At 39.3% G+C, this 16548-nt stretch overlaps 1 protein-coding gene across 3 annotated transcripts in view; it reads right to left on the reverse strand.

Annotated features, from left to right (window-relative positions):
- LOC103266501 (T-cell receptor gamma chain C region 1) overlaps positions 1–16548 on the reverse strand; it is a 70718-nt gene that overhangs the window by 52703 nt on the left and 1467 nt on the right. The gene's annotated exons all lie outside the window — the stretch shown is intronic.

Consider the following 16548-nt stretch of genomic DNA (forward strand, 5'->3'; position numbering starts at 1 on the left):
TAAATAGGCTTTACATTTATAGTGCCATATTCTGTTCTTTCAATTAATTTTATGTTTGAAAATATAACATAAAATTAATTGAATTGAATATCGCTATTAATGACTTGTGACAATAATAAAAAAATTGTTTTACACTGAAAAATCAATTGGGAACTTACAGGCATTTCACTTATTCGGTTAATATACTTAATCACTCATATCCTGGGCATGTGCTTCAACATACAATAATAATTTGTGTCAGTTAATGTTCTATGATGTTTAGTTCTGTCTCCTCTAAAGCAATAGAAACAATGTGTCATTTCTTTTAATTACTGTGATTAAGAAGCAGTCTAGTTTTAATATTCAAAAGGAGCCAGATTATCTGGGTCCCTATGCCACGTACCAGCTGTATGACTTGGACAAGTGTGTAAACCACTCTCTACTCTACTTACCTCATGAGTTATTCACATGCTTGATGTGAATAGTAGAGCAGACCTTATAGGTAGTGTGGATTAAAGGAGCTAATATGTGCGAAGACTTGAGAACACTGCAGAGAACTTGCGCACGCACATACACACACACACACACACACACACACACACACACACACACACACACACGAAACAATGCTGGCTCTTCTTGTCTTGCCAGATTATACTTTCTTCTTTTAAAGGCAAAATCAAGGGTTATTTCAATATGGTGGGCTCATTTAATGGCCCCAGCGGCTGGGAGTTATATCCTGATGATGAGCTGGCAGAATCTCCCTCCCTACAACCCCAGAAAAAGGGCATTTACTCAATCCCTAATTTATCCCAGATATCCTAGCATTCACTTGAATAATTACAAGTGTCATCTCAGTTCAAAAAACATGACTTCTTGTATTTGATCATTCGGCTTCAGTTCTCTAAGCTTTAAATTCTTCAGTTGTAAACTGGACCAGTGATAGTAACACCACAGAGGAGTTGTCTTGACTATATGCCACAAGAGCCTGCACTTTGCCACTTACTACAAGTCTCGATGGATGGTGTTACAGCCCGAGTCCTCTCAGTCTCCAGACAGGACTTTAACTTATTAGGAAATTAGTGTCAAATAAAGATTTTTAAACCACAACTTCTAGGGCCAGTTGGGAACTACTGTGTAAGCATAACCCACATGGCTTCCTGGAAAGCCCAGGAAGAGCCACAGAGAAGGCAAGCCCCGGGCTGAGAGCCCAGCTGGGGTGGGGGGTGGCTGTGGTCACCACTGTTGGGGAGGATGTGGCAGGCACAGACCCCAGCAAGGGATCTTGTGTTGGTTGTCTCAACAGTTTGAGTATGGTGGATCCCATCCAGCACAGTAGTAAATGGCCACATCATCTTTTTCTACAAAATTGATGGTAAGGATTGAAGTGAATGTTTGAGAATTCTTTCTTGCCTCAAATTTGTTGCTTCTCTTATTCATTTGAACTCGAGTTGGGGATTTTGTCGAAGCAACCTGAATCAGATGGTCCAAAGCCTGATTCGGTTTCTGCCGGTACCAGTGAATGACTTCGGTTTCAAATTTTTTGCTTGATACCTTACAATATATCTTAACACTTTTCTTTACTTCTGTGGGGACGGATATCTGGGACTGCTCTACTTTTGTTACTCCAAGACCAACTGTAAGTATAAGAGAAGAATTTCCAATGAACATCTGAGACTGTAAGAAGGAAAAGTTGAAGAATTACTTTGGTCACTCATCTAGACTAAAATAATTGGGAGTAACTCACGAGCCCAGAAAGAGATGAAGGTGAATGCTTCTAGCAATGACATCCTGTGTGCCAGTTTGTGCTCCCAAGGAGAATGCAGAAAAGTGAGGACCTGGGACCTGGTGGTTGGATGTCTCAGGTCAAGAGCTGGAGGGTGTGGCTTGAATGGGAGCAATGAAGGAAGTGGTGGGTCCTGTGGTTCCTTGGGCCCTTTAGTGATGACTAGGGACTTAGTATTGGATGCCTCCTGCTTGCTGCATATCTGCAGATAGGACTGGAGGGTCTCAGTAGGGCTCTTATGGAGGGAACTATGGAGAGGGGACTATGGAGGTACCTTAATTTCTATGGAAATAGGAAGAGAGTCTACCTGCCTGCAAGCTATTTTATGACTACTTCACAGCATATTTTAAAATGTTGTATGCTTAGTGAATATTAACTTTTACATTAGTAAGCATTTAATACGAATTTTCTATGTACTATGTTTTTTTCTCAATTTTTTTTTTACCTTTTTAATCTTCACAACCATCACATAATACAGGTACTCATAGTTTTCATCTTCTAGGTGGGGATATGAAGCGGTAAGTGATTCAATAGAAGTCACAAAGCAGATAGGCAGAACATGCTGGTGAAGTTGCTCATCGAAGAAACTCACAGAAACAAGGTAAAAATAAAAATTTAAGTGTCCACAATCATATCTAAGACCCACAACTATGATTATTATGATAAACCATTTAGATGGTTTCTTTGCAGATACGTGGATATTTATGACTTTATGGACTATAACTATATTTATATGGACAGCGTCTTGTATTCTTCTTGTTTAAGTTCACCTTGTATTCTGAGTAACTCCTCATGTCATTGAAGCATTTTTTAAATGTCTGCAGCTATAGCTGCCTCTCTTCATTATTTAGGAGCTGCCTGACCTTGGACAAACTTCTTAATCTCTTTGTGCCTCAAATTCGTCATCTGAAAAACAGATGCAATAACAATACCTATACCAAAATTTTATGCAGATTAAATAACTGAACATATCTTGTACAGTTTCTGATATTACATTTTCAATAATCACTGGAAGTCTAATAATTAGACTAGTTGGAAGTATAATCATTAGACTAATTGGAAGTCTAATTATTACTACTTCTACGACATTTAAAAAATTTAACTTCACCCTACTTTCAACCATTATATTTTCTTCCCAATTTCATTGTTAAAATGCTTTGGTGACCATTTTGAAGTAGTAACCTGGGTAATTCAAGGGAAACCCGTCAAATATTGTTGGTATTTCATTTTCTCACATTGGAGAACTTTCCTTTCTCTGTGTTCTTTCTTCAGCTAATGTTTTCATTTCCATTTTATGATTTCCATATGCTTTTCCCAAAATTCTTTGGATGTTTCAGAGCTTCTTTAACCCTGAAACTTCCGTCCAGCTCTGCCTCATGCAAGTCGTCCGAGGCAGAAATGAATACAGACAGGCTTGGATCCTCCAGAGGAGAAAGGAGAGGAAGACGTTGGCTCAAATGGCTCCTCTTGAAGCTGCAGCCCCGCTCTCCTCTTTTACGCGAAGTGCCATTTCTGAGGTGCTCGACTCTGAGAGGTTGAATGTTGCAGAGGTACAGGGTGGCAGACCAGATGGCCCTGGCTACAACTAGGAAATATCACTTTTCCCCTGCACAGAGTGTGTGTCCTGAGAGTGCGAAGGAAGAGGAGAGGGAAATTGATGCTGCAGCCTGAGCCAGTCTGTGAGTCTGTGGATCCTGGCTTGGGGCCCTGAGTGCTGCCACCACTAGGGCTGCCACAGCCACCCTCGAACTCACTCACCATGTCTCCTATAACCTTATTGCTGCCTGATGGTTCCTTCCAGACCCTGCCATTTCAGCATCTGTGCGTGCAAGTGTGTGTGTTTGGGGGTGGGGTGGAGATAGGGTGGCCATTGTGGGGAATGTGTCTAATTGGTAGAGCCTACACTATCTACCTGGCTATCTGGAATAAAGGTTGGGAAAATGTAGAGGGAGCTGAATTCATTCATCTTTTCTGTAGAGGGAGTTGAATTCATTCTTTCATCAAGACTCATAAGGTGAGAAATCCCTTAAACACTGCACAGTATTGCTAGGAGGCAAAAAAATAATAATTTTGTTTTTTAAAAATTATTTCAAATAAAGGAAGTGAGCAAATCAGAATTTATGTTTTGTTTATTGTAAACATGGTCAGATAATAGATATTTAAATTTGTATTTTATTCAGTTCTCATAATATTAACAGCTTGCATCAGTTGAGGGCACTGTATGCAGCAGGTTCTGTGCTGCAAACACATTTGTTCATTACCTATTTATCGACGGTTCTTATTGTTACCATTTTCCAGATGAGAAAATGCAGGGTTTGATAGAGCAGCATTTTGTTCAAGCACGCATTTTGTTCAGACAGGAGAAAGAGGCAGAGCAATAATTCGCACAAGAGGGTCTGACTCTAGAACCTGTGTTCATAGCAAGACACTTCGTTTCTTCCATACATGCCTATTATGTGTATGTATATATATGTTCTTGTTATACATACTTTTTTTTTTTTTTTTAATTGTAGAGATGAGGTCTCGCTGCCCAGGCGGGTCTTGAACCCGCGGGCTCAGGCAATCCACTCACCTCAGCCTCCCAAAGGCGCAGGATTACAGGCTGAGCCACCGAGCCCGGCTATACATACATTTTTTTACTGTGAATATTTATCATTGTACCTTTTAGATTACCCAACTAGGAGGAGGGAGAGAGAGAACAAGAGATAGAGACTGAGAGAGGGAGGAGTAGAACCACAGACTTTTAAATAAATGCCTGAAATGTCAAGAGGAAACGTTAAATTTTTTTTTAGAGACTCACATTGTCTGAACAAAGGGAAGAACAAACCCACTAGCCAGAGGAAAGTGCAGGTGATTGCTTGTAACTGGGCATGTTGTCTATGCAGGCTTTGCCCCCAAGGAGCAAAAGGAGGCCTTAGGTCAGTGTCAGGTGGGAATGACTGCTGGTGTCATGAAAAAGATGGGTTAAGCAGAGGCTACCATCCATGCCATTCCTGAAGTTTCTGATTTGTCTGGCTAGTAGCCAGGTTGTGAGAATACCACACTTACCTATTCACAGATGATTATTAATAGATAGATAAATGACAAGGAGATAGAGACTGAGAAAGAAAGAGACAGAGAGAGACAGAGACAGAGGTAGAGATAAGTATATCTCGTACAGATGGTAATATTGGAAATATCTCTGAAGGAAGATTTTTAAAAATTAAATTGTCCCAATTATTACACACAAAGGGATATAAACAAAAGTGAAATTTAATTACAAGTATTGATAATTAGTACCTACTGAGTCCTATCTCTGTGCCAGTCTTGATGCTCAGCATTTTGCATTTATTATCTCAATTAATCTACACAACAGTCACTGGAATTGGCATTGCCATCTCTGTGGCATAGAAGACAAAGCTAAAATCACTTAAATTGACTCAAGCTCTCCAACTCCAGTCTCTGGGCTCTTTGACTTTATGCCTTGGGATTTCCTATGCATGGCTTTTTTTTTTAACTACATTTTTCAGGTCAGTAATTTTTCTTAAGACTCTGGAACTTAATGTCTGGTTGCTAGATTCAAACAATACTATTTTCATTCATTCTTTGATAATTATTTGCATGTAAACTGATTTTGTCTTTCCTTAGGTTTAGGAAGTTAGATGAATTCAATTTGTTTAAAACTTTGTATCTAGTCTATATGAATCTCACTTATTACTTCCTAAATAAGACTACCAGAACACATAGGCTTCTTTTTACTAATTAACAAAAGGCTCATGCCTGTGCAGAATAGACAAAAGACACCTTTCTCCAGACTGACAGAGCCCAACTCCAGAGTGTATAGGAAAGTGGGGATGGGATGGCATTTTGGTCTGCACTGGTGTCACTTCCTCTAGGTACCTTTCAGAAGGGCACAGGGGTGGAACACGGATATGCCTCACCTCAGTGGGAAAGAGGAAAGTCATTATTGTATACAACTGATACATTTCATTTTCTCCTTGTCCTGATATTGCCAGGAAGCACTAAATTTACCAATTTAGTTTCCACCAGATTAGAGCAGTTTCTTTTGGTTATTCTCTTTGTGATGCATTCTTAAGCTTTTCTGCATTTCTTTTTGTTTTTCTTATTCTCATCCTGAGGATGTTATCACTAGGCAGGGAAAGTGTGTGAGTGAGTACTTATATTTGTCTTCCTGCTAAGCTCTGAATCCTCAACAACTTCTGGCACTTTCCATTTCTGGTCACTGGGATTTGGACTCCTCCTCTGAATTGTCTGGTAGAGTAGCCAGACTGAATTTAACACTATTGACTCCACATCATGTGCGTGGGATTCAGTTTCCACCCTGCGGCTTCTCATTCAGATCCCAGGTGCTGTTACTCTTTGTCCTGCCCTCTCAGTACCTCTGTTCCCTCTTAGAGACCCTGCAAAGCATCTGGATCTTCTATGCATACAGTGTGGAAAAGTAGGGCTGGTTTGGACTCATCTTTGAAATCACCTTCCACTGTTGATGAAGTTCTACCATGGCCATATTGGGGTCATTTGACATCAGCCCAAGGCTCTCAGATTCTTCCTCCATCTATCTTGGGTATCTGTTGGAGTTTCTAACCTCTCTGGGATAAGGCCCTCAGAGCAAGGAAACCAATAAGTACCTTCACTTGATTCTCTGCCTCTCTGGCTCTCCCCACCATCTCGCAACACTTCCCAGTCAGAAGGCCTACCTATTCTCCCTGGATGGATGCTCACTTCATGGATAGCATATCCCGCATCTTCTGGATATAGCACCTCTAGTAAAATTCTGTGTTCTCAGCTTCTCAAACTTGCCTTCTGACCTATGAATGAGAGATTCAGAGCTTTAGAAAGCTCTTTAAAAAACAAACCCTGATTTTCAAGCCAGCTATCTCACAATTAACTCAGGAAGGGCGTTTGTTCTGAGCAACTCTACTATCTCCCTTTATGGGTAGTAAATCTCATGGTTTAGGTTTAATAAAGAAAAGGCTACCGGTGACGTGATTTATGTGGGAGAATTAAAATATACTGGCCACATATTTTCTAAATATTGTCTTCAGTACACATTTTAATCATTTACTTAAGCCCAGGCTATAGGATTTTGATCGCTCTTCATGTATCCCACCATGGCCATGACTTCTTGAGCAACTGCTCATTTTGTCCTGACCAGGCTTTGCTGGGCTAGAAAGTAGATCTGGGCCAGCCCACAGTTGCCCACAAATGCCACAGCGTATTCCTCTTAAGTTAATAACATGATATCCTAATATTCAAAGTGGTCCAATAGCACAATTGAAACAGCAAGGACTGTTAGTTCATGTCACTGTCCCTCTCTAAGTATCAGTTCTTTCTTTCACAAATAGCTTTATTTGCAGAGTTCATATGATGATCACCTGAGATTCTGAACATGTTGGACATCACATTATCTGGCATCCAATAGGAGCTGAATGGATGTGAATTCCATCATGTTCCTTGTCAGCATCTTCACCCAAAGCATTTCACCGTGACTGGAAATCTCTGGGAAATGAAATAATGGACCTTGGCTCCTCTCTGAGATAATCAGGCAGTTTTAATATATGTAGTCTCTAAATAGGAATCTAAGTCAATAGGAAATGATGTCAAACCAGACATCTGGGGGCATAGTTACTGGCATCTGTGAAGGTGCAATTGATAGCCATCAAACTCCCTTTCTGGTTTCCTCTGATACAGAGGCATCAACCTGAGGAACACAGGAAGTGCTGCAGGCTGAGGTTGAGGTCTGGACAGGGCTGCTCTACGCTGGGATGGATGTGGTCATAGACATGATAAGGGGTTCATGTGCTCATTATCTCAGCTCTAATGGCATGGTAAGTTCCCAGGAGCCATGATAATAGGACATCATGTGCTTTTCTTTTTCTGTGAATTTTATCTCAAGAACTAAATGACATCGGAAAGAATGTCAACTGCAACTGCCTCATGGTTGCAGTTCTTTGCCTGAAATTGACCTGGAACAAGGTATATTTTCAAGTAAATATCAGATCCTCAGAAGTCTGACTTGGTGCTTTTCAGTACCTGAGTATATATGAAGTTATATCTGGATACCTTAGAGTGAAAATATATGCTTCCTTTCTACTAATAAAATGAATACTTTTACTTCCTTCAATGGTACTTATCCAATTTAAACAGAAACAAAAGAATAGCATTTCCAACAAAGTTAAATTATCAAGAAACAAAACATTCATTTTTCTAAAATCCCTCAATCCATCTGTAAAATAGGGGAACAAGTTCAGCTTCCCACAGTGAAGGATAGACGAACATCTGTAGCCATAATGTCCTGTCCAGCCAGACTGTGAGTCCAGGAGGAAGGCTGAGGAGAAGGGAAACCTGTAGCAGAAAGTACCAGAACAGGATGAGAAGGTGGAGCTGTCTAGAGTGTTAGCAGAGAAGGTGGGTGTCTCGGGGCTCCATACCCCGATCAGTTATTTCTGGGGTTGCTAATTGGTCCAGGAAAAATTGGAACTTTATCCATGTCTATGTGACACAAAAATAATCAGTCCATTTGCCAAGGTAAAAGTTATTCATCTCTTATTTTCTCATTGACTTTTAGAAACATTTAGAGATTTATTATTATTATTATTTCATCAAGATTTTTAAAACTAATTTCAGGGGGGAAAAATTGTTTAAGTTACCAAGTCTGCTCTGACCTGAAGCCTTCTGTTGACTTTTCCAACTTAGTTTCACTGGTTTCTCAGTCCACCAAATCCTCATGACACAAGTCACACATTTCCGTGACCTTTGAGTGTGGAGGTGAGAAAGCTGCCTCTTCACCTTTTCACTGAGAGGAAGGAGGAGGCCAGGACATGTCCAACAGTGTTTTTTATAGAAAATCTTTGCAGAATTAGAGTCTCCGGGGATTTTCTAGGCTCCTTTTGGATTCAAGCTGGATATAGCTCATGAACCAAAGATTGTAGTTATCAGTTTTGTCCACCTTTTATCAAGTGTTCGGGAAACATAGCTAACCCAGGGTTTCTCAACCTCTGTGTCATTGACTTTTGGGGTTGGACATTTCATCATCATGATAGGGGTGGGGAAAGGTTGTACTGCTCATTGTAGGGTGCTTAGCAGCATTCCCACCCTCTACTCATTCTAGATGCCAGTGCTGCCACTCTGTTGTGACAATTAAAAATGTCCTCAGACATTGCCAATGTCCTCTGGAAGGGGAATTGCCCCCAGTTGAGAATCACTGGTTAGTCCCTCTCTTCAGGATGGAGACAGAGCTTATTATTATTATTTTGAGCATGGAGTCTCAGCCAAGACTGGGACAAATGAAACTCTCAGTAAACATCCAGCATGAAAAATTCTACTCATGCATGAGCAATATCATCTAGTCTTCCTTGCCACCATCTCTTTCCTTGAGGAATCAAAGCGGATATAACAAGTACTTCTGCCACTCAGCATACAGTACTGCAGCCTTGCTTGACCATTTGTCACCTGTTACTTTCATTTATCTCAGGTTAACTTTTATTTTTGCTGTATCAGGTCACATACTTTAGGGATTGTTAAATCCCCCTACTTCATCAAGTAGGATGCCTTCTCAAGAATGAGAGCTCCATAAATATTGGTTATCATTAAGAGATCGTTTATATTAGAGATACTATTGGAATGAATGAAATGTAACTATAATAAACAAATATTTGTAGTAATGCTATATCTATAATAAATAAAACTATAATTCCTTATTTTGATATGGTGCTTACAATTTCCAAAACACTTTTACATACTTTTGCTCATTTTATCCAAACAATGATACTTTGAAACAGGGAAGGAGTCTCGGAGGGAAAGGAGGTATAATAATATAAGACCTCTCGGCTAGTAAATGGTAGGGCTGGAACTCAAACTTATTTCTTTAATGCCGAGTCCATATAGTGTACTATAGAAGAGGACATAAAATCATTCAGTCTTTGCTTTTAATTCCAGTTCTACCTATTGTTAACTTGACTTGTTGCTGCCTGACATTTGGAGCCCTCAAATACAAAAATGAAATAGAAAGGCCTGTCTCTCAGCATTGGCTTAAATAGGTGCACAGTGCTAACACCAGGCATAATGCAGGAATTCAGTGGATTGCATATTCTTCACCTTATTCCTCTCTACCGGGTTTTTCTGTTGAAACAGGCTGAGCACAGAGCTACTGTTGGGAAGACTAATTTTGAATCTAGTCTGCTCTTCATATGATCTTGGTTTCTCGACTTGAATAATATCAATAGCATCTCCAGATGAACTCTATTGTGAAACACTGTGGGGTCCTCAGCGCTGGCCTCCTGGTAGAGTCTCTGTGTGGTGGAGCCTCCAGTCCAATGTCATGAGCAGCCACTCCTCTCCTCTTTCCCCGGAGAAGTTCCCACTCCCCACCTGGCAGCAAACATAAGCAAGGAGGAAAATGGTTGCAAATGTCCCATTTTTCCTGTATATGAGGAGGGGGTGAAAATTAATTAATGGAAGAGTTTGATTTTAAAAATAATAAAGCCTATAAATAACAACGTATTTGTAAATTTGGAATGCTATTTTCCCAAAATATGTATTTTCAGCATTAGAAAATACGATGACAAAAGCTACTTAATTAACCCTTCTTGTTGTTTCAACCAGACTGTATAAAACAAAAGTAAACTTTCAACTTTTCTTACTTGGAGATATTTTTACTTAAATCTTCTGGCTCCACGAAGTTTTCTCAGTAATCCATTAAGTTCTGCCTTCTCAGAACACTTACATATGTCATGGAATCAAGGAACCATGAGTTTAATTCTCTCTCTTTCTCTTTATTTTTGAGGGACCTAGTGAATACCAAAGAGCTATGTCTACCAATATTTACTCAAAATATTCAGGTTGTTTGATGGCTGAATTATATTTCATCCAATAAATTGTAATTCTCTCTGTTTCAAATCTCTTCATTAAGAGAACAAATTCCCCACTTGCATGTATTTGTGAGAACACATTCTGTATCCCCATGAGTATACAGAGGAACTTGACCCCATTTCTTTCCATTGTCCTTTATCCTAGCTCTTGCTGGTCAGTGTGGTGTAGTGGGAAAAGGGGGGAGAAAGGCAAGTTTGAATGATAGTAGTACTGGGCTTTAAATCCCTTCTCTGCTGCTAGTGATACCTGCATGATATTGGATGTTCCAGAGTCTCTCTGAATCCCAGATTCCTCATCTAAGAAAGAGGATGATAATATCTAAGTCAGCAAAGCTATGCAAAGTTTAGGGTCTGACACCAACTTGGCCCAGCATGCCAGGTCCCCTCTGGGCAGCCATATGAGAAGCAGAGCATACCTGGCCATCTCAGGCCAGGCCTGCAGTTGGATCTTATCTTATATTTTCTTTTTCATTCACTTTTGGAAGATATTTCTGTGCTCTGCAGCAGACTGAGAGTGGGGGAGTGCAGAGACAAAGGTGGCACATCTTTGTGTTCTATGTTGATGTTCAATAAACACTGTTTTTGGTTATGCTTTTTCTTGTTAAAAAAAATTCTTAGAACCCCAAAGTTGGAACAAATTGTTTGTATAATAAAATTATCTGCAGATTTTCCCTGCGTCTAAGTCAGTACTACAAACATCAATTTGACTAACTTAATGTGGCCTTAAAAATTGGGGACTAATGCTGCAGGAAAAAGAAAAAAAAGAATCATAAAATGGATTTATACAATTCTCTATTTCCCCCCCAAACGTCTCCATTAAAAAGTTTTTGTTGTTTCATTTCCTCATCACACTGGCATCTAGGCTATGGATTTTGTAATCAGACAGACCTGGATTCATAGCCCAGCCTTGCTGTTTACTATCAAGTCACTTAACTTATCAGTCTCAAATTTGTACCTAGAAAATACTGATAACATTGAGATAATAATAGCTCTCTACAGTATTTTTATTAGGATTCAATTATGTGATGTATATAGTATAAAGTACTTAGACTAGTGCCTGGCATGTAGGTAGTACTCAGTAAATAATAGCTATTACTATGATGCCCTTATCAGAACATTTATTATATTATCTATTTTCATATAGAATTGAATTCCTGGATAAAATATGCTGTGTATTCAACTCTGTACACATAAGCTAATTATTTTTTCTGTTTTTCCTTAAGGAAAGAAAATAAGGAGAGTGAATGTAACCTTCTGACCCATGGACTGCAAATTCTAATTCTGTCACTTTCAGACTACAAATGTGGATTTTTAAATAATTACTCTTTAATTTATAATTAAATTAAAAATAAAGAAAATAGGACTATAACAGGATTTTATTGATCAGCATGTGATTTAAATAGTTAAATGTTCGTCTACTTGGAAGGCTGAGGCGGAAGGATTGCTGGAGTTTTAAAAAAAAATAATAATTAGCCGGGCTCGGTGGCTCAGCCTTTAATCCCGTGCCTTTGGGAGGCTGAGGTGAGTGGATTGCCTGAGCCCGCGGGTCCGAGACCCGCTTGGGCAGGCGAGACCTCATCTCTACAATAAATCAAAAAATTAACCGGGCGTGGTAGCGTGCGCCTGTAATTCCGGCTACTTGGAAGGCTGAGGCAGAAGGATCGTTGGATCCCAGCAGGTCGAGGCTGCGGTGACTGGGAGCGGCCACTGCACTCCAGTCTGGGTGACAGAATGAGACCCCAACTCAAAAAAAAAATTAGTTAAATGGTGACTTAAAAGTGTCAAGAAGGTTAATTAAGGTTCTACAAAAGACACAGTTCAATTGTAACATCTGTCATGGAGTGTAAATTTTAGTTAACATGAATGTGACAGGCATTTTTATATTCTCAATCATTTAATGAAAGTGAGGGGATTGTTTTACTACTTTACCCTTTTTATCATTTTAAAGAACATCAAGAAGACAGAATTGGATTAATCATAATATTGATTTAAGAAGCACCATAATAATAGAGCACTATAATTATTTATGATATTTATTTTATTATACTTACATGTTGGTGATTTCTTTAATGTGTCAACAAATATCTGAGATTCCTTCACTTAACCCAAGAACAAAAGCATTACAAATAATCTGCATGCACCACTCTATTAAGAAATCAGTTAGAAAAGTACATAATTTAATGATGATCTTTCAAGACTTGTCCTATTTCCAGTTTTGTTACCAAAGAAACAGTCATACTTCCTGTTCTGTTGGAGGTGGGATCTTGGTGGTTTTGTGGAATGTGAAATGAAACAAACTAGGCAAAACAATCATCTTGATCCCTAGTTTGTCTTACTTCCTTGGGGTCATACAAACCCACCTGTTTGACTATATGTTTGTCCCCCTCCTTTGCTCCCCCAGGTCCTTTCTCCATCTTACTCTGCCTTAAAAGTCTGCCTGTCATGGACTGCATTAATGGTCTTCCTTATCTTCAGTTTGCTGTTCGGGTACAGCCAACAGAAGCATCAGCAGAAGGCTGGGAAGTGGGAGGAGAGGGAGGTCAGGGTTCCTTCCCTGACAGGTGACCTTGAGTTGGTTCATCCACCCTCAGTGGCCATATATAGTGCCATCTACCCCACACCCAGAGGTAGATGTAGGTGGGAGTGGCCATCTTTTCTATACCAATTAACTCACTGGAGGAATTTGTGTCTTTTTCCCCCAGGACCTTGGATCCATAGGCTTGGAAATCCTAGTGTTCAAAGAAGATGTACAAGCCCAATAAGCTACCTTGAGCACTGAAAGCATTACTATTTTCTTTAGCTTAGCATACGGAATCAGTTGGAATCAGGATTATTTTTCAAAGGAATCCAAAGTTGTTAAAGTAGCGGGAAAAAAAGTTGTCAAGCAGAGCCTGTTATAAGCCTTTCTAATCTTTCTAACCAACAAATTTCACATGTTGTCTCTAAGTGCTTGATAATATGCAGATAATGTTAATATTATAAAGCATTTAAAAGTAAATTTTGAAATAAAATTAAAAGGTAATATGCATTTCCTATTAGACAATTTAGAAAGTAGATTATAACAGAAAAACATACTCATGATTGCAATGTCTGGAGATAATCACTCCAAAGTGCCTTTTGCCCTATCCCAGGCTGCTTTTTCTGAAGGCATTCATGGGACTAAACACGAAAAGCACCCAATATTGCACAGTCAATCCAGGTGGGCTTAGCAACTCCTAGAATTGTGATGTTTGTAAGGTGTCTCCTAAGTTATAGACATTCTCTTTACTATAGTACTAATATGTGTGGGGAGTTAGGTAATTGATGATATGGTGTATAAAATATTGCTTTTGAAGATTCTCTTATGTTTTATAGCCTTAATTAGATAATATAATGTTAGTTTTATTATTCAGAGTAATTATGTCTCACCCACCGTAGGTATACAAGAAAGTAAGTTGAGCCACAATCAACAGAATATTTAGGGCATTCATCTACACCAGCATCAAGAACTGGAAGACAATTTTTCCACAGATGGAGGATTGGGGGGAATCATTAGGCATTAGGTCTCATAAGGAGAGCACAACCTAGATCCATCACATGCACAGTTCACAATAGCATTCGTGCTCCTATGAGAATCTAATGCCACCACTGATCTGACAGCAGACAGAGCTCCACTCACCTACCACTCACCTCTTGCTGTGCAGCCTGGTTCCTAACAGGCCACACATCAGTACTGGTCCACAGCAGAGGAGTTAGGGACCTGTGGACACAAACCTTCTACCCTTTAGATAATTAGATAATTAGATACAAACCTCCCACCCATTAGATAATGCAAGCCTCTCAATAATAACCAAAATGTCAATCTCAATCCAACAGATATTTATTAAGCCACTGTGATATTCAGTACTGTACATTCTAATAAAATGCTTTTAGTATTTCTATGAATCAGAAATGTAAACAACCATTTAACTGGCAAATGTTGACTTAGGACAGAGCTGGTTTGCCTCTAGATGATTGCCTTTGGTGTGGCCAAAATGACCCTGGTGAAACTCACCTTAGCCAAAAGAAGAAAGACAGGAGGAATAAATGACTCCATATATGAACTTGTTTGCCCCATAATGTAAAGCTACTGTCCTTCCCAGTTGTGTTTAAGGTTCTATGAAACCATGATCAAATTTAGATTTAAATTAATTTGGATTGACCTTTTGTGAGAGTTTCTTCCTATTTACCCGTTCTCACAATAAACTGTAGTAGTCAACCACACTATGACAGATGCAATGCAAAGCTCTAAATATGCACTGGTGAGTATATGTGTGTGTGTTCCCGTATATACATTGCATAACAACCTTCTGGCCAAAGATGGACCACATGCATGATAGTGGCCCCATAAGATTATAATAGATCTGTCCTATACAGGTGTACCATTTTTTAATCTTTTATACCATATATTTACTGCACCTTTTCTATGTTTAAATACACAAATACCATTATGTTTCGGTGGTCTCCAGCATTCAGAACAGTAACATGCCGTAGAGGTTTGTAGCAAAAAGCCATAGGGCATACCATATAGCCTAGGTGTGTTGTAGGCTCTACCAACTAGATCTGTGTAGCCACACTCTATGATGTTCACACAAGGATGAAATTGCCTAAGGTTGCATTTCTCAGAATGTATTCCTGCCATTAAGTGACACATGACTGAATAGGTGTGCTAGTCATGTTGTTTGTTTTGTCCAGTTAGGGTTTTTATCAGCCAACACTTACTGGGTTGTCACAATATGCCGAGCCCTGGGCATCTCAGAAGCTCTCACAACGACAGGACCTTTGTTTGTAATTCCTGAAAGAAGACGCACAGTTTAAGGAAATGGGGCTAGAGAAATTCATCCGGGGCACAGCCCGAGTTGGATCTGGGTCCTCTAACGCTAGAGGCCTGGGTCTCACCACCTTTTATGTCATATGCATAAAATTGAGCTAATTATTGAGAGATGCTGAGGAATCAAAGTGTAAGAGCTGTTGGAAAGATGAGACTAAGAACCATTTATCCAGCAGTTCTTTACCAGCAGAAATCTGCTTTTATTTGCTTTATAAATGCAAGATCATACTGCAAGAAAGGGTTTCATGACAAAAAATTAAAACAATACCAACAAATTGTAAACCATGAGTTCAGTTAGATACAGCCAAGGTTCATGAGAGATTTATAACCATGAGATGGTTGAGGACTGTCATTTCAGTGGTGAAAGGCAGTCCAGTAGCAGAAAGTGGCTCAACAGAGGCCACCTCAAGCCTTGGCAGAGCATATGAGCTCTGCAATTTCCCCTGGGCATAATGCTTGGCTCAGAGGAGTCTATCAAAAACCTGCTATTGGAAAAACGAAATCTTAAGCCAGAAAATGAACCATTCCTCTAATCTTAATCCAAAGTAGACTTTGACTTGGACTCAATTAGTAGCAGTGTTCATAAGTTTTTTGCAAAACTAAACATCACCACTCTAAGACACGCATGTGATATATTTGTCATTGCAGTCTGCTTGTGGTTAGATCATGTTGTGTTTGTTACTTTTTAGCCTCTAGGAAAATGAATATCATTCAACCAATATTCTTTTTTTTAAAATCAAGAAAGATAAGAAGATCAGAAAAAAGTAATGTAATGCAAATTGATTAGTACAAAAGAATCACAATAAAATGTGTATATATCTTGGCAAAAGAAAATGCAGTTATTGAGTGGGAGAATTGATCCAGATAAAATAAACATGGTGACCTAGAAAAACTGTCAGAGAGACCAGATTCCAGAAAAACTGAGGCTGATTACATGAATACGAGGTCTGACAATTAAATTTGCAAACCTGCCACTGTGCACTTACGTTGGCAGCACTGTACAAACAACTTGGTGAAGTTTCATAACCTTGGTATATCAGTGTCTCACAGCTGTGTTTGTGTCA

This window comes from Carlito syrichta, unplaced genomic scaffold, assembly GCF_000164805.1.
Source record: "Carlito syrichta isolate Samal-C Ts95f unplaced genomic scaffold, Tarsius_syrichta-2.0.1 Scaffold307206, whole genome shotgun sequence".
NCBI classification, from domain to species: domain Eukaryota; kingdom Metazoa; phylum Chordata; class Mammalia; order Primates; family Tarsiidae; genus Carlito; species Carlito syrichta.